The sequence below is a fragment of the Periplaneta americana genome, chromosome 5 (assembly GCF_040183065.1).
Source record: "Periplaneta americana isolate PAMFEO1 chromosome 5, P.americana_PAMFEO1_priV1, whole genome shotgun sequence".
Taxonomy (NCBI): Eukaryota; Metazoa; Arthropoda; class Insecta; order Blattodea; family Blattidae; genus Periplaneta; species Periplaneta americana.
In genome coordinates, this window is record NC_091121.1 from 191,334,178 (window position 1) to 191,353,757 (window position 19,580).

General features: G+C 32.9%; 1 long non-coding RNA gene across 1 annotated transcript; it reads right to left on the bottom strand.

Annotated features, from left to right (window-relative positions):
• Window positions 1-13,677: 13,677 nt before the first annotated feature.
• On the bottom strand, window positions 13,678-18,765 carry LOC138700364 (uncharacterized). The gene is made up of 2 exons (XR_011332335.1): window positions 18,078-18,765; window positions 13,678-14,261 (listed from the first exon to the last, which is right to left on the bottom strand). It is a non-coding gene; the product is annotated as an uncharacterized lncRNA (long non-coding RNA).
• Between the last annotated feature and the right edge of the window lie 815 nt (window positions 18,766-19,580).

The window sequence follows — 19,580 nt, forward strand, 5'->3', positions numbered from 1 at the left end:
CTTTTTATATACTGGTAAGAATTTTAACAACGAAAAAGATCTCTCACATGAACAAATCGTGACAGGTAATGTAGCTATGATAGTAAATAGGTGTACACGACTGTAAATATGTCCTTATTGCATAATGACAAGTAATCTCTGGCATTTTGGGGCTTGTTTTAGAAAAACTTCAGGATTTGGTTCTAGAGACATAGTTCTCATCTAGTATATGTACAAGGAAAGCCCATAAAATTTCTCTACTGGTACTTCTATTCCAGTTCTCTTTTCTATAGGGAGTACCACTTCAAATATATGGAAACTAGTGTGTGAAATAATTTTATTGCATAGTTTCTTTATGAGAGACAAACTTGTCATCAAGGGAGAAAATGGTTGCTTCAAGAAATGAATGAAAATTGACCTTTTATCATAAAAATCGTAATAAGTTTGTATTACAGACACACAATTATGACACAAGACGAAATATTAATTCAACATTAGTAGAACCTAAATGTCTCACATCTGCTGGTCTAAAGCATAGCATAAATTTTGGCCCTCGGTTGTACAATGCTTTAACTAAATTACACCCAGAACTTCTAACATGTAACCCACTAACATATAACAAGAAAATTAGAAACGTGTTAATATCTTCAATTTGATTAAATAAATTTATAGCCTATGTGTATGAATTAATCCACCTATATTATATTTGTATTCTATGATTTTGAAATATATATTAGTCCTACTTTTCACGTGCGATATTATTCTTCTATAGTGTTAATATTATATTATATAATTCCATTGCCGCTGTAATTATATTTTAGTTCCTATTTTATTTTACTTATTTATTTATATTATTATTTTTATTTTAATATTATATCTGAACTGCGACCGAGCACGAGCGCTGCTCATTCGGTCTCAAATTTTGTTAATACTACTGCATCTTCTTTTTATATTGCTTGTATTATTTTATTTGTATTTCTCTTTGTTTGTTTTGTAATTATATTTCTTTATTCTGTATATTTGAAATAAATAAATAATAAATAAATAAATTTTAAAATAATCTTCTAGGTTGTGGGTTGTTTGCCACAATGTTGGTCCTCATGATTTGCTGACCAATAGCATAGGCAGAGAAAGAACCGTAAGCAAAACCATAGAATCCCCATTTAACGGGATTATGAGAGACATCATTTACATCCTCCCCCCATTACAGCTTGACCATGGTACAGTATATCGAAATATGATTATTTAATAAAGATATTTTCGAGGGCATGTTTCTTCCAGTGTTACATCCACATCCCTGATGTTTCGGACCGAGTTGTATAGGACTTGAACTGTAGGTCTATTACAAATTACAATAGAGTATGGTGTAACTAAAAACAATCTTCCTCTTTTTCTCTCTCGTACAGAAACACATGCATTCATCCATAAAACTACGGAACAGTGCTAACAGAAACTTTTTTACATGAAGTTTACCTTTCTGAAGATATCATATGACATGTAAACTCTGATTATTTTATTTAATCTCGTCTTTAAGTTTGCACATTATACCGGGATCACTTTTCTTTTTTCTGCATTGTTGTGCAGTGTGTTGTTCATATTTCTCCAAATGGTGGCCTGAACACCTGCAGAGTTCTAACACATGAGTACAGGCTGTTACATTACAGTGCTTCCATTCCTCCAATGAGGTATAGAAATTCTTATACATTCAGAAATTTAAAGTAATAGTCCAGACACATGATCTGAAGACATTAATTCATCAATTTAAACACAAAAACTTAATCATAAACAAAAGCAAAAAAAAAAAAAAAAAAAAAATCTTTGAATTCAATATTTTATAACGTTAATAGAAAAAAAAAGTGTTTAGAGCTCACTGCAGAACCTTAAAACATTATCATATACAAATGAAAATCTTACCTCTGCATCTTTCCTCAATGCTTCATGAGATCTGTTGTATTAGAATTCATGGCTGCATTGACAGCTTGACTGAGGTCCAAGTTTTCACTTTGAAGACATTATTTACATTAAGAAGAAATGTAATTTGAAGCACTTCATCAATGACTCTCATCAAAAATGGCATTTGCAGATGACACACAGACGACATTATGCATCTGTTGCTGTTTTCTCATAAACTCTCCTCAAGCAATCATTAATGGATCAAGTAGCTTAATAAATACACGAATAAAATCATGCCTCTCAATTCATGTTGTCAGCTTTTCGAATGGAAGTGGGTGATGAAAATGACTTAATAAATTTCATTTTCTTTGTTTGTTTGTTTGTTTGTTTTTTTTTTTTTTTACTTTCTTCCCTCTTTTTTCTACTTCACTGCGAACAAATTTTATTATATACGAGCAGTATATTTGTTTATATGCTTCCTATACTGAAACCAAACATTAAGACAATGGTTATTATTATTATTATTAGGCCTATTATTCATACATCATATTTGTTATTATTATCATCATCATCATCATCATCATAACTTTAATTTTTTCAGAATAGTAGGTAGGCTTACTCAGTGTATCAATTACGAATTTAATTGGGTAATGAATCGCTGTCAATGTGCAGACATTTTCCCATAAAGTGGCTGGTTTCAAGTAACGGTAGTGCGGATTTTTTAAAAAATAAAAAGTTTTAAATATGATTTGAAGAAGATAATTGCTTCATATATTTAGCTGACTTTGATAATGACAATAATTTATATTAATAAAATTGTCTGTTTCAGTTTTTTTTTATTCATTCTTTATTTAAGGCTGTGTTGTTCATAGATATTTTAAATTCAGATTTTGTACTGAAAGCTTGGACGTTGAATGATGATATTGTACTGGGCACATGTGTATTATTTTTCGGGTAATATGGGTACTCAACTGTTTTTTAGTAGGTTATTTTACGACGCTTTATCAACATCTTAGGTTATTTAGCATCTGAATGAGATGAAGATGATAATGACGGTGAAATGAGTCCGGAGTCCAACAGCGAAAGTTACCAGCATTTGCTCATATTGGGTTGAGGGAACACCCTGGAAAAAACATCAACCAGGTAACTTGCCCTGACTTGGAATCGAACCTTGGGCACCTGGTTTCGTGGCTAGACGTGCTAACCATTACTCCACACGTGTGGACTCTCAACTGTTTAACATGTGTTTTATTTACTTCCTTACTGAATTCGACGTATTGTCTACATACCAGTTCTTGATTCCTGTGAACCAAAGTAAGAGCTAGAGTACACAGTCCTGCGTTTTGAAACATTTTTCCTTCTGACTCAGGTCTAAAAGGTGATTCTTATCAGATTTTTCGTTCTGAATTCGAAACTGACCTCCAAGTTGCCCCTTCATGTCAGAATTTTTCAAAAATCACAAAAAACGAAAATATGAAAAAGTTTTATTTTATAGATAAATGTATCATGTTTATGTTTGTTAAGCATGCATAAATGAGAGTTGGTGGTAAAATTGGAGCTAATAACGGAATAATAAAGCTAGTAGTATAACATTTACTTTTGTGTAACTTACACTGACCATATTTGTAGCTCATTCTGCTTGAACTTTCCGTTTTCTTGACTTTCTGGAAGTGGTTTCTGAAGAACCGTCTCTCTTAAGCATCCAGCAGTAATCAGCCAACATACTTACATTCTACTTCCCTTGGTATCTATTTTCCATTTGTTTTATGTCCTGGTGAAACCTTTCGTCATGTTCTTCACTTACAGCACCTAGATTTAGGAATATAACCCAGGTGGGGATGAAAGAAATGATTGTTTGGTTCTCTCCACACCTTAGTGATTCCAAATGGCATAGCTTTTCTCTTGCTACTCTTCCAATACCGTAATCCTTCTACACAAGTTCAAAACCGTATACCGGTACTTTATGTGGACCCCATGGCTTATCTTGGTCATACGATGAAAGAGTAATGGAACAGAGAAAAATTCTCTCCGGCGCCGGGATTTGAACCCGGGTTTTCAGCTCTACGTGCTGATGCTTTATCCACTAAGCCACACCGGATTCCACCCCGGCGTCGGACAGAATCGTCTCAGATTAAGTTCCAAGTCTTGGGTTCCCTCTAGTGGCCGCCCTCTGCACTAGGTCATAGATGTCTATGAACGTAGGACCGAAGTCCACACATGTGCTGAGGTGCACTCGTTATGAGTGACTAGTTGGCCAGGATCCGACGGAATAAGCGCCGTCTTAAATCACGAAGTGATTTACGCATATCATATATATTATTTTAATGTACCGAAGAGAATTTTTCTCCGTTCCATTACTCTTTCATCGTATGATGACGCAGAATATCTGCATGGAAATATCATATGTACTTCGGTACATTAAAATAATATATATTATCTTGGTCACCTAATATTAATACAAATTCGTAAAATACGCGTATTTGTGAATATATTTATTTTCTGTCTTTGCTTTGCTACTGTATACGAACCACATATAAAGTAGAACAGGTCTGGATCATTAACACACCCACAATGTAACATTATTAAAGAATAACATTGATCAACTAAGTTAAAGTGTTAGTGCAGCTCACAGCATAACACAACTGATATAAACGAAATAAAGTCTTATGATCGGATGACTAAAACACATCATACAATAATCTTGTGAAATACCAAGTGAAAAGGAAAACTTGATGTCTCGATATAATCCACTTAATAACTTCAAAGTAGACTGCTGCCTTGATCTTGATGAAGTCTTCAACAAAAAAGATATAAATCCAGAAGTAGCAAAAGCCATTGCCCTACAAACAATTAATACAAAATATCCACAAAAGGACTGGTTGTACATTTACACTGATGGATCTCTCATGGATCAAAATGAAGGAGCTGGAGCAGGAGCTACTTGTCAATACTTTTCTCTTTATAAAAATGTTGGCAAGTACACAACAAATTCTGATGGCGAAGTTGAAGCCATTTATACATCACTTCAAAATGTATTTGTTTGGCTAAACCAGTGCAAAAACATAATCATCCTGTCTGACTCCAAAGCTGCAATCCAGTCCATCAGCTCAACTACATCCCCTAAAATGTAAAAAGTAAAAGAAATTCATTGCATGGTAAAACAAATTCAAATGCTAAATAAAAAAGTGGTCTTCCAATGGATCCCGGCCCAATGTGGACTGAACGGTAATGAGAAAGCAGATATGTTAGCAAAGAAAGGAACTAAAATCAACTTAAAAACAAATTTCAAGTTTCCATATGAATCAATAAAGCGAGTCATAAAAAGAATAAGTAACAGCGAACAGGCAAAACATCAAAATTCAAAATGGAAAGAATCACTCAAAGATCCAAAACTAATTCCTGACCTACCTCGAAAATCTGCCGTGGCCATGTTTAGATTGATTACTGGTCATGACTGCCTCAGTAAACACCTCCATCGTATTGGAGTACTGAATTCACCTAAATGCTTACTATGCACCAGAGAAGAGGACATGGAGATGGAGCACCTGGCTGATTGTGAAACTCTTAGGACATATGTGGACCTTCCATCAAAATATTGGGAAGCAAGAAGGATGATGACTTCATTGTTAAATCCAGAGCATCACATACACACGCACGCACGCACGCACGCACACACACACACACACACACATCTTGTCTAAAAACTGGAATTCTATTCGTTAAATTTATTTTTAGGGTGGGGTTTTACCATTCCCACAATTTCTCGCGAAAAATTTATTTTTCTAGCAAAATATTTTGGACCTTATAAATGAATGCATAAGCATACCTGATATAATCCGACTCAAACAGTAATTTGGCACGTTTTATGATGTCTACATGAAGATGATTTATATAATAAATAATATTTGATCCATTTTTCTTGGATAATTGGGAAAAAATATTGTTTTTCAATTTTTCAGCAAAGGTGACATTACTTTTATCTTAATTGATTAACTAGTGGACTTATTCGTGTTAATTATGTAAGATTTGTGCGGCTTACAGTTGTTTCAGTGCTTCAATCACCATCCTCAGAGCCTGAGGATGGTGCAGGAAGCACTGAAGCAGCTGTAAGCCGCACAAATCTTACATAATTAACACGAGTAAGTCCACTAGTTAATCAATTAATTATATTCAAGTGTTAAAAGTAGTGTACACAAGATTCAAAACTTTTATCTTCTTCCCGAGAACTTGACACATTTCATATAACTTCAATGTGGACATTTTTAGATCACTGAAAACAGCACAAATATCAGCTTTAGTCATGGAAACCAGGACCTGAAAGAAAAGAAATATTTATTCCTACGTCTGTTGGTAGGGCATGTGGAAAAAAAAAATGGAATTTTAAAATTGAGAAAATCAGGAAACATGAAATCCTCCCGAGTGACTTTTATGTGTTACTGTTGCTCCAAGATATTTGAATTTTTCCACTGCTTCAAAGGATGAATAGATAGACAAATATAATAAGGAACAATTTTCCGATATTAGAAATGCTGAAAAGCGTAATAGGGGTTATTTTAATAGTGGTACAACTCCACTTTTTGTTAAATTGAAGTTACCTACATTTTCAGCATCACAAATGTTCATTCTTTTTATTTTCTATCTTATCTATCTTCGTAGTGTATCCAGCTGTTTGCTGACAACACGTGTTCCACTATGTTTCACTATGAATTTCCTCTTCTTACAAATGATGGGTAAAAAGCACGATGCTGGTTGTATATTTCAGCAGCCACATTCCAAAGATGAGGTGTATTCAGTATATATTGGAGAGAATTGTCCAAGATTACAGGGATTGCAGAGTTTAGATTAGTTCTATGGATGTTTGTGACAGGGCAGTTTAAGAGGATATGTTCCAAATCTTCTTTGTTATTGTTGCACCAGTAACAACTACTAGAGTCAACAAGATTAAAGTGGTGAAGATACTTCTGAGTGATAATATGGCCTGTCCTGGCTATTATTTTTATTATGAAAGTGGTACAATTCCAACTTCTTTCTACTGCCAACATAGTGCACCATAATGCAGGCATCTTAGATAATCCTACAAGAAAATTATTTTAATAGTGATATAACTCAAGTGTGTTCCATACAAAGCCAAAATGAGTGATTCTAAAAAGATTTTGATGATACTGATGATCAAGATCTTGATCTAAATTATCAAATATCTGAAGGTAAATGGCATGCCATAAAAGCAATATTCTGATACACCTCCAAAGAGTTTCTTTGGATTTATCAATCATACATTGAATTTTTTTATTTGTATTGTCACCCCTTTATTAGACATGTTTCACATAGTATTCATAAACTTCCAAGAGTAGAAGGACAGCTTAATCTCTGACAAGAAGGCATGAACTATTATTCTTCGGAATTGAAAAATATTTCACATCCTGAATTTTCTATACACATTTAACTTTAAGACTCCCTATCTCAAATTAAATGTGAATGGAGATGTATTATTATTAAAATAACGCCTTCATATGAGGTATTCTGAGTAAAAAATAATAATAATAATAATAATAATAATAATAATAATAATAATAATAATGTAATGTCCCAGAAGTCGCCAGAAATACTAACAGAGAAAATATTTCAACTGCTTTTAGTTTTAATTACAACATATCGTAGATAAATAATTTGAGTACTTTGCTTTCCTTGTGTCATTTTCAGACATCAGTGCAACTTCAGGAATTTTCATGGTTACCAGCTCCATAAAACATTCACTGGAGGAAACTCATGGTTTTGATGCCTGGGAATAATGCTATGATGCAATAGTTTCATGTTGCTACTGTAATGGTGATGATGATCATAGTGTACTATGGATATACAGTGTAATTATTACAGGGATAACGGAAGTACAGAAATAATACCAGCTCCATTACTGTCTTTGTTCGTCATACATTCCACTTGTACTTACCACGATTTCAACTGACCTTTTATCTGTTACCTAATGGTACACAAACTTTAGTGTTAATTATAATTATTATACATAATACAATTTCAAGAGGATGAAATTTCATGTATTTTCTTACAAAGCTGTCATTGTTCATGAGTGCATGACTATACACTGATTAAATTGACAAAATGTTTTTATTTATTTGTTGAGAGGATGGAGGAATCAGTAGGGTTCATACAATTAGCTTCCAATATATATTTCTTCACAACACTTTAGCTGTGGAGAATAGATCTCACAGAACATTTTCCCAAATTTCATGTTCTTAATTTAATGCAACGTGGTTTTAGCATTCCACATATTCAAGAAATATTCAAGAGGCGGTACTTGCCTCTTTGGTAAAACTCTAAATTAAGATTCCTATACAGATATTGACAAAATAATTAAGAAATATGCTAAGAAATTGGGTGAAAAATCATTTAACATAATAATTATATATTCTCCGATTTTTTTTAGAATAATCACATTTTTTCCAATTTTTCTAGAGATCTACAACACAATATATAAAGAAATAATAATACTTACTTACAAATGACATTTTTCTCAAATTTCATGTTCTTAATTTAATGCAACGTGGCTTTAGCATTCCACAAATAAAAGAGTTTATAGGTTATTCTCGAAATATTCAAGAGGCGGCACTTGCCTTTTTGGTAAGGCTCTAAATTAAGACCCCTATGCAGATATTGGCAAAATAATTAAGAAATATGCTAAGAAATTGAGTGAAAAATCATTTAACATAATAATTATATATTCTCCGATTTTTTTTAGAATAATCACATTTCTTCCAATTTTCCTAGAGATCTAGAACACAACATATAAAGAAATAATAATACTTACTTACAAATGGCTTTCAAGGAATCTGGAGGTTCATTGCCACCCTCACATAAGCCCACCATCGGTCTCTATCCTGAGCAAGATTAATCCAGTCTCTACTATCATATATCTCACTTCCCTCAAATCCATTTTTATATTATCTTCCCACCTACATCTCGGCCTCCCCAAAGGTCTTTTTCCCTCTTGCCTTTTAACTAACACTCTATATGCATTTCTGGATTCGCCTATACATGCTATAATCCGTATGATGGCATAGCCAGTATTTTTCAACCTTTTTCAACATGTGACACACTGAAGGTGTAACTTAAAATCCTGCGGCACACTCATATAATCTAAAGCTATGATTCCTAATCAGGGGGAATTGTGAGGGTTTTATGGGAATTAGGACTATAAAATACAACTAAATGAGATAAATGTATATGCATTAATATATAAAATAAAATAATTTCAATTTCATATTCATTATTTTTGAGTCAACATAGGAGGAAATGAGAGTATGATGAATGGTGAAAGGGTGCATGAAGCAAAAAAGTTTGAGAAGAGAAACAAAAAACACATTATTCACAAATAGAACTAATACACTTTTTGTATTTTTATTTGAAGTTTATGGTAGAAATGTAAGATTTAATCATCGAAATTTATTACAGTGCAATATCAGTGTGATAATGATATTCTGCATGTTTCCTTAATTTGTTATTTTAGGAAATATGAAAACATACAATATTACAACATGTTTTGTGAAGGTATTTAATGTAGGATTTTTTCATTAAGACAAGTAAAATATGGTATTTTTTAAATTTACTGATCTGGCAACCTTGGCTGAGTGTCAGTCATTCTTCTCTCTGCCGCTAATACCTACACTGTGTTGACTTGTGCCACGTTCGCTGAAAGTTAATTTTTGTGGACTCACTTTTTTTTTCTACAATTTTTGCTACGACAATCTTTATTATTTTCATTTTCTTGCGGCACATAAGCAGATCATTTGTGGCACACCTATTGATGTATTCCGGCTACAACTAGCTTTTATTGCTTATAAAAAGAAAGGGTAATTTAAATGATAACTTAATTATATTATATTGAATAATGAAAAATTATAAATCACGAATTAAATTATGTTCGCATAATATTATAAAGCCATAAAATTAAATATTTAAATAATATTTCTGTCATCAAATTTGATCTCACCATCTCTGCAATGGCATCCTTGAATAATCTACGTAGACCTAAATATTTTCACTTAGGTTTGTAGCATTCGAGAATTCCTGGAATACTACAATTAGCTTACGACTTTCCAAAACAGAAACTGTGGATAAACCTGACAGATTTTGTGAAATTTCAGTGAACAAAGTTCTTGCCAGACATATTTAGGGCTTATACCTTCCTTGCTATTATCATTCCATTAATTATTCACAAAAATAGCCACATAATCCTATAGTATGTTCTGAGCAACCTCTGTAGTTCAGAACAAAAGTAAATAAAGAATTTCTAGACAGAGTGGGCCATGGTGAAGATAGCTAAAAGTTCTGAGTGTTCTCTGAGTTAATTTTTATTATTATCACAATTCTAAGTTATAATAATAATAATAATAATAATAATTATAATAATAATAATAATAATAATAATAATAATAATAATAGTGGATTGTTTGATAAAATTGTGTAATGTTTATTGTAATGAATTAACTTGCTAAATGTTATGTTATTGTTAAAATTAATTTGTGTCGCGACGACTTTTGTTATAAATTAAAGTGACAATAAATAAATAAATGAAAAAAAAAATTCTTTACATTGTTACATTTCAGCTTTTTAACTAGATTACTTGGATTAGTCTTTGTCTTTTAGTTACATTCTTAAACAATTTTCAGTCCTTCTATCTCATAATCAGGTTTTAAAAACTACCTCATTTCAGTAGAGGATTTAATTTAAATGTATACATTTTAAACATTTATCATTTCTAGTGGATAGCTGAGAAAAAAACTCTTTTCGAAAGATTCTTGGACATAAAGTATTACAGTCCATAAGAACAGAAGAAAATTTATGGTTTGTTTTATTAAAAATATGTGTTCTTACCAGTCCGATTTTACACCAAGAGAGTGCAGAAAGAGAACAGAATTCAATGCGGTTAGTTCATAGACTACATGCCATGCAATTGACAAAGCCTACATACGAGATTTCAACCAATGAATGCTATTCTATGTATGTATGTTTTTTTTTTTAATTTAACCAAAGAATAATAATAATAATAATAATAATAATAATAATAATAATAAAAAAAAGAGAATATAGGTAGGTCCTATTTACTTATTTAGAATTTTCTTGAAACCATGCAGCTACAATACCGACTTCCAAGGCTGAATATTCCAGGTTGAAATAATCCTGGCAAATCCAGCTGGAATTTATGATGGATAAAAACAGTGTTTGGGGCAGGTGTACGTCCAATTATTCCATTTCCTCTGCATCATTTCGTAATTCCTCCATTAATTACAATTGAAGGTTTTTTTTTTTTTTTTTAGAAAAACAACCATAGTTCAAAAGCATAAATTCTCAGGAGAAACAAAAAATTATCTGGCATGAGTGTTGTTGACAGTTGAAGTATGAAATTCATTGTGCCATTACTTAAGGTATTCTAGAAACATGGAAGTACATTTATAAGTTAAATTGCCTCATAAATGTAAGTAATTGTGGGCAATGACTGTTTTAAGAAAAAAAAATTCTCTGTTGGGCTGAAGTGAACCTCTCCCTTAATCTTCTTTTTCTTTATTATATCCTGTTTCTTCTCCTTTCGTTGCTTACGTTTCTTCCATGGGGTTACTTCTGCACCTAAAGATGACTCTATAACTAATACAACAATTCACGTGCTAAAGTATTTTTCTCTGAGGTGGCTTTTGCCGCGTACATAAGAAGCAGTACTGCTAGTCTACTACAGTTTAAAATTGTATGGTTAAATCGCGGGTGCTCATATAAAGGGGGTTAAGTATAAATTGGCTAATATGGAATAAGTACAGATTTGAACTATCCACAATTACTTTTCTCTTGTGTTAAAGGGGTTAAGTTATTCTCCCATCTATGATGCAGTTACACTGCTCCATATTTTGTGACGAAGGAGTTTTGTTCAGTACCAAAGGAGAGAAGTTTACATAACTTACAATTTGACTTAACTCTCTTTACACGAGCACCCGCGATGTTTCAATATGATATGAATGTGATATTTGTAAATGCTACCATCATCCTGACAATGGCTGTGTTCACAAAAAAATCTTTGGACTATGCCTGTTTTATGAAAACTACTGAAAATGTCCACTTCTATACAGTAGCGGATCGCCGTAAAAAAAAAAATAGGTGAAGTGCTGTTCACATACACAAATGCATAAACACTTTTACCAATATAATAAGTAGGCCTATTATTCATAAACTGCGTGCAATTTTAATAGTTCTAGAACACATGCAAACAGAAAAATTAATTTATTTCGGGACTCACTCAATTGCTTGCATACCAAGTCAATCCTCCTATATTTTAAAGCAGTAAACCTGTCGATAATGTCTTCATAAAATGTCTGACTTTAACCGAGGGTGGACAGTATATCTCTATGCAAAGCTATGGGGCTAATGAGGAAAATCTCTCCTGTGATGTAGCATTCCGAGTGAAATTTTTAATCTCTTCAAACAGAAAATCTTCTTTCATCGAAAAAATTTTTGAAGTTATTTTATACAATTTCTCTATTTCCTTAGCACTTTTTAAAACAAAGAAGAAATGGAACTGTAGGTCGTCCAGAATTTAAAACAACTTTCTTATCCTCATATTTAAGTCTACGAAACGGCATTTCTAATAAATAACAAACCGTGTCATTTTCGGGATATATATTTCACACTCATTTATCAACATTTCTATTTACTAGTACCTAAGTATTTGTTTAATAGCACTATAGTGATTAAACTATGATGTAGGATTAATACACTATATACACTTATCACTAATATACTCTAAATATATTAAATAATAAGTTAATATATTCGTACACAGTATCAAACTACATGTGTACATTTACGCACGCGTTAAACTTTCAAATACAAAAGCTGGAACAAAACTGGTAAGCTCATGGTAAGAAATAATACACGCAGTGGAAAACAACTTTTAAACTTTGCGAATGTATGTGGGGTGTATTTCTGATAAAATAACATAGAGCTAGCTAATTTACCACTGCAGGGGTGGCTGCTTGGACACAAGGAATGAGGATAGTATTCTCGAGTCAGGTAGTACATACTCTAAAATTTCGCAGCCCTTGAACAATAGCCCCCGGCCTTGGAGACCAGCTGAAACCCTTCTCTAACGTTGTATCTGCAAACTGGTTACTCCACCTACAAGTCTGACAGTTCTCCGTAACTGAAAGACTCAGAAACACACTTCACTCATACAATCTTTCTTTAGTGTGTGACGTCACGTTACCATGGAAACCAAGTGCTGTATGAGAATGGGAGCCCAAATAATTTCACCTTTACAGTATTGTAAGTTGCAATAGACACCGCTCGGCGCTCGCGACAGTTACATTATTCTATTCAGCGGACTGTTATAGGTGCTATTTATACAACTAAACACTCTTCATAACGACTGAAAATAAAACTTTTTTTTATTTTAGAAATATGGTACTGGTAATAACTAGAATTAATTATTAATACGAGATAAAATTGTGTTTTACGCGTAAATAGGTGAAGTCGCACTTCACCTACTTCACCTGAATAACTGCCCCTGCTTCTATAACCACACACTTGATATTCCAAATTTGCATTTTTTGAACTATGGTTCTTTTTAAAAAAAATCTTCAATTACATTGCACCAAGAATATAGATCCACTTCCACATTGTGGACACTATCTAATAATGTTGAATTATAAACTATAGAATTGGTATGTTAATCCTAGAGGGGGCACCTGGGTCGAGATGATATCAAGTATCCACACTGAGACAGAAAAGGAAATAATGAAATCAAATAAATTCAAGGAAATAGTGGCATTTATGTAAATAAGTCACCAACACAAGTTTCAGTGCAATATAAAATGAGACCTTGTCCTTCTCAATTTATGTGTAACATCGGTACACTTAAATTTGACATTTTAAAGAAACAACTGATGAACTTGTGTGCATTATACAAAAGTATGTCTTACATTTAAGTAAGTTCAATCTTGAATTTCCTCACATCGTAATAGCTCTTCTGTCATAACTGTCTGTAATTTTAACTGTGTTGCAATTGCTACACGTTTAGGCATTTGCCTTAGTTGTGTAGCTATAAGTTTTCCAAACAGGTCGAATTCATCTCCGTAAGGTCCTGTTGCTGCAGCGGGAGGTGTTCTGTTTACCACTGAATCACTGGACTTTGGCTGATGTACTATTTCAATATTTCTCTTCCTAAGAGATGGTGGGATGTGAATGGTGGTGCCTTCGTCGTCCACAATTTCGAAGTGTTCCTCAGTTTCCCCAAGTTCACTTTGTTCGATATTGCTGCAGTTCTCAACTGTGTCATTTTTATGGTCATTTTGCAGTCGTCTCTTCTTTCCATCAATACCAATCTGAAAATAGTTCTACAATCTATCGTTATTATTATTATTACTAGGGCCAAAAAGTTCATGCATTTGCACATATTTTTTCATTGCCTGTAATTTTTATTTATTATTTATTTTTTTATTTTATCGGGTTATTTTACGACGCTGTATCAACATCTCAGGTTATTTAGCGTCTGAATGATATGAAGGTGATAATGCTGGTGAAATAAGTCCGGGGTCCAGCACTGAAAGTTACCCAGCGCCTGTAATTAATTGCTGATTAATTAACATCAACATTTAAGGTTATCAAACACAATTTTATGTTGCATATATTTGCATATTTTGGCTTTTTTATAAATACATAATATTTCATGATATTTATATTATTGTGGCATATTTTCGCGTTTAAGCTCATTAAAGCTGATTTTATGTTGCATAAAAATGATAGTTTGAATTTTTTTAAAATAGCCTAAAAGCACCATATTCTATTTTTGAAAAGTGGTATTGAATGACATTATTATAATTATTTTTACCAGAAAAGTGTTGAAAGTTTGCGGCACACCTACTGTACTCCAAACAGGAGAAAGTCTCAGGGGAATGAGACGCAGCGGGGTAATGCTGTGAATGAATGTTGATATCATAAAGTCACACACGTGAGTACACGCATCTCTATTGGCTAACTCTCAAAGCAACAACGATAACACTGATACACACATACTTATACGGTTAATCTCCTGGGGCCATATTCATACACATTCTTAGCGCGGGCTTCCGGTGGTTGATCAATGAACTAACCTTTTTCGTATTCATAAACCAGTGTTAGCGATATGATATGAATCCTGTACAAGTAACCAGTCGATAGCCAGGGCTAGTTTAGCACGCTCGTAGCGTGGGCTAGCGAAATGTCTATAAATAGCACCTCTGGTCTTTTAATCCCTCCATACAGGAAATAACATATGCAGGAGAGCGCATGTTCTTTAAACTGACGTTATAACGGTAATATTACCTATCTACTTCGCTGCAATAGGTGACGCAATAATAAGCACATTCCTTTCACGGTTAATCTCCTGGTTGGAGAACAGTAGTGAATCTCATAGCACAGTAGTGAGCCACTCTCAACTCTCAACAATAAATGCAAGTTTTAATCTTCTAGTTTGACCTATAATGCTATTACATTTATTGCATATTATTCTTATTATTATTTATTAGGCCTACTTAGTTTTTAGTGATATCAAGAAATACAAAATTTTATTAGTGTATATTTCAAGATTTTTAAAAGCATACTTGCATGCATACTTATTAGGTTCTTAGGGCATGAACTTCCTGGCCATAATTATTACAATTATTTTATTTGTTCTTATTCTTAGAGAATTCCAATCAATTATAAAGCCCTACATAGACATTTTCTCACAAAATGGGAAGTATCAAACAATGTGGATCTATGAAGAATTGGAATTATGTCTATATTTGAAATTATGAAGTAGAAATGTATTTAATAATAATAATAATAATAATAATAATAATAATAATAATAATAATAATAATAATAATAATATTTTGATTTCATGATACTTAGAAATGTATCAATATATTTTGTGTAACTACCGTCAGGGTTGGCAAAAAAAAGTTTTATTAAAAAAATTTAAAAAACCGCTTTTTTAAGTTGTTGTTGTTAACTAATGCCGAGTTCTTGACAATAAAGCCATTAACTCGCTTTCTTTCCAAGTAGTTCATTCATTTACACCAATGAGCATATACATGCTATAAGATTTTTCCATATAAAAGTAATACATTGCTGCACAGAGTGGGTTTAGAGGAAAGGGCTAGATATATGATTCTGATCCATTTCTCTCTGTAGACTGCACAATGGATAAAGTGGTGAAGAAAAAATTCCAATTTTGTTCAAGTGTTTGGTGAAACGAGCGTTGAGCGACTGCCGCCGATTTTGGAATAGACACCGACGCACTTGAACTGCCAACATAGAAAACAAAAAATCACACTCAATCGCTTTCACCTTCATCTTGACGAGATAATAAAAGCCTAAACTAACCTAACCTAACCTAAGTGCGTCGGTGTCTATTCCAAAATCGGCGGAAATCGCTCAACGCTCGTTTAACCAAGTGTTTTGACAGTCATGTCATGTGAGTAATTTAATCGAAAGGGTGCGACTGCACTTTTCCTTGGGGACTAAGGAAATTTAAGCCTGTATTGTACATTGAGACTCTCCCATCTTTTACTATTTGTATTTCGTGGAAAAGTACACCTTGATATTTTGAGTTGATTAATCTTTTAACTGTTGAAATTGATAAAGCTGATAAGATTTCTTTTTTAAATATAAAACATGTTTTATATGTAGGGTTGCCAGATGGGTATTGTAAAAATTGGCAGAATTTCAATTTTTTAAGAAAAAATTTTGGGGCACCAGAATTTTATACATTTTAAATTTATCGCGCTGTTTATTAAACTAAATAAGGTTATAAAATTAATGTCTTACTAACCGAAAAAAGAAAGTAAATTTTAGGAAACTTAATGGTGAGTTTCATAAAAAAGAATATTTTCAAATTAATCTCAGTTTCATTGCTTATATTTCACTTAAGATCTAGCATCTATTAACAGTGAGAAATAATTTTTATAACGTAAAAAAGATTTAAACGTTGTGTTTAAAACTTGTTTTTAAATTTGACAAAATTCGTTACCTAGGCACCGTATACACGTATTACTTACTGTACTTTAGAATACTGGTATGATTTTTCTTTAGTTTAGTTCACTGGTAGTTATTCAAGTAATAGAGTGATTTTTCTTTCAGCTTACCGTTAACTACGTGTCATATGTGATCAAGGGTACGTATTATTAACATTATCACTTCGACAGTAGAGCCTCTGTACTGGCTGTACAATTTTGTATACCTAATAATAATAGTAACTTAACAACTGTCAGTCAGTTTTCGTTTCTAAACAATAAAAATACCATACGCCTAATGCATTATTTCAATAATCAAGACTCTTTGTTATCATCACGAATTCAAATTCCAACAGTATTCGTAACTAGCTGGAAACAATGATTCTGTATTTTTTTCGTTGTTTTTCTTTTTTAACTTTAGTTGGCCGGCTGTCCATTTGAAAATTATTAGATACCGGTAGGCCTAATGAAAATAAAGAGTGTTATCAAACATGCATTTCAAACTGGTGGCTCAAGGTCAACCAATGGACTGCATTTGCTATGTGTGCTTACCCCAATCCTGGACCATTCTCCTCAACTAAAGTCAGCTGGGACAGCCGGAATTACCAGTGCTTCAGTTAACAGTTTTCAGTTCTGTGACTCGTGCGTGATTTGTACTTTTGTAGGCCTACGTGATCTTGATCCGCCGCCAGTTCGAAATGCACAGATTTTAGTACTCTAAAACTACGTAGAATGCAATCATCTTAAAATATTAATGAATAGGTAATTTTCTTTAAAATTTTGCATTTGGCCTAGCCTACGTAGGTAGGGCCTACTTTTTTATGTAGCCTACGTAATGACATTTTAAAAGCCAGGAATTAACTTATTTTAAATAACTGTCCGGTCGATATGATATTGTTGTGAAATCCTCAGCACAATTTTATTAACCGACTTTAACTTCAAATGCACCGCCAAGTATTTTGCCAATATAATTGTTTTGGCATGAAATTCAAAAGTAAGAATGTACAGGTATGTTATACCGGTGTAGACATATATATTTCGAGTAGGTCTACTGTATATAAAAGAATAAATGATTACCCGAAACGTTTTTAGTGTAATAATAAGATACTGGAGATTCATGAATGATTTTCTACGTAAACAGTTCTTTGAGCTAGAAAAGTACAATTGTTTACTTACGTGTTCAATTTCATTTACTTCTCCTAATATATCTCCACAAACAATTTCCTCATTAATGTCATCTGTGCCTTCTGTGGTAATAGAGTTTCGAATTACTTCAACCGAATCGTTTGAATTGAGCACTTTCATGTGCTTTTTGTACAAATGCTTCTTCAAATTCGTTATCGTAGTTTTGTACGATAACCTGGCGTTGCACACATTACAAACGGCGCTATAGTGTTCTTTGTTCGTAACAGTGAAATAATTCCACAATGGACTTGTTCTTGATCGTTTCTTTATTCTAGTCATTTGAATTATTTCCGACATTTCTAATCAGTGAAATCACTTGAACGATATTAACTATTATATCCCACTATAACCTATCACTGTCGAATCACGCCATGTAAACCGAAACGTTTGGCATTGAATCCATTGAACGGTGACTAGTAACAGAAACAGACCACAGAGATCGCTGTGACCGTGGATGAGAACGGCCCCGATGAGAACCGTGCTTTTTCAATGTGTTAAAAGTGAACACACGTTTATGACTAAATGTAGACTAGGATACGACATAGCGAATATAAAGTTTAACTGTTATTATAGGTTACTTTTATTTAAGTTTTGTGTTCATAGGCTACTCTTTGATTCTATCTGCGTAACTCCTAATACGCTAAAGAACTGCGGTTACAGCGATCTCTATAGAGACTTTCTGTTACTAATCACGGTTTACTAGATTCGTTGACGCATGATTTTGTTTTGTTCTTTTTTATTACGTCTGCGTGTGGTGATATAACGTCATTGCATTGCTGTGTGAGCGTTGCGTACGTGTTAAGCAACGGTGTGAATGTGTGAGATTGGGCCGTGTTTTGTTTATTGCACATACTGTACCGTAATTGACGATATTCACAATTTGTAAGGCAGTAATATTCACAGTTATTACAACTTACCCAATCGTAACTATGATCGGAATAAAACGATATTTTCAAGTTGTGGCGGAAATTCAAAATTGGTTAACTGGCGGAGCAGATAAAATTAAAACAATTTCACTAAATGAAGTATATTATATGACTAAGGTACCATATTTATTTTTGAAAACAACAAAACGAGACATTTTAATATTCTCCTCAACGAAAAAAAGGACAAAAGAGAACGACAAAATGTGGATATTTTATAAAAATTGTTTAGTCATAAATAGGCTTACTTACGTTTTGAAACTAATAAATTAACAAAAACTGTGTAACTTACTTTATATAGCAGTATTCAATTCACTCCAACCAAACAGTCCTTTAGAATTAAAGCAGCATCTATTGATATTTCGCCGACGTTTGGATCTTCTTTACTGAGTTCTTTTTATCAGAAAGCTTTTCATGAAAGTTGACAGACGGGTGGTTAAAGTTCATCTTATCAATCAACATGATCCAAGTAAAAAAAAGAAGAATTATTAATATTTTAAGGAAATTGGAAAAAGGAACACTGTTCACTTTAAAATGTGAAATAATTTCTATCCAACAGTCTTTAATTGAC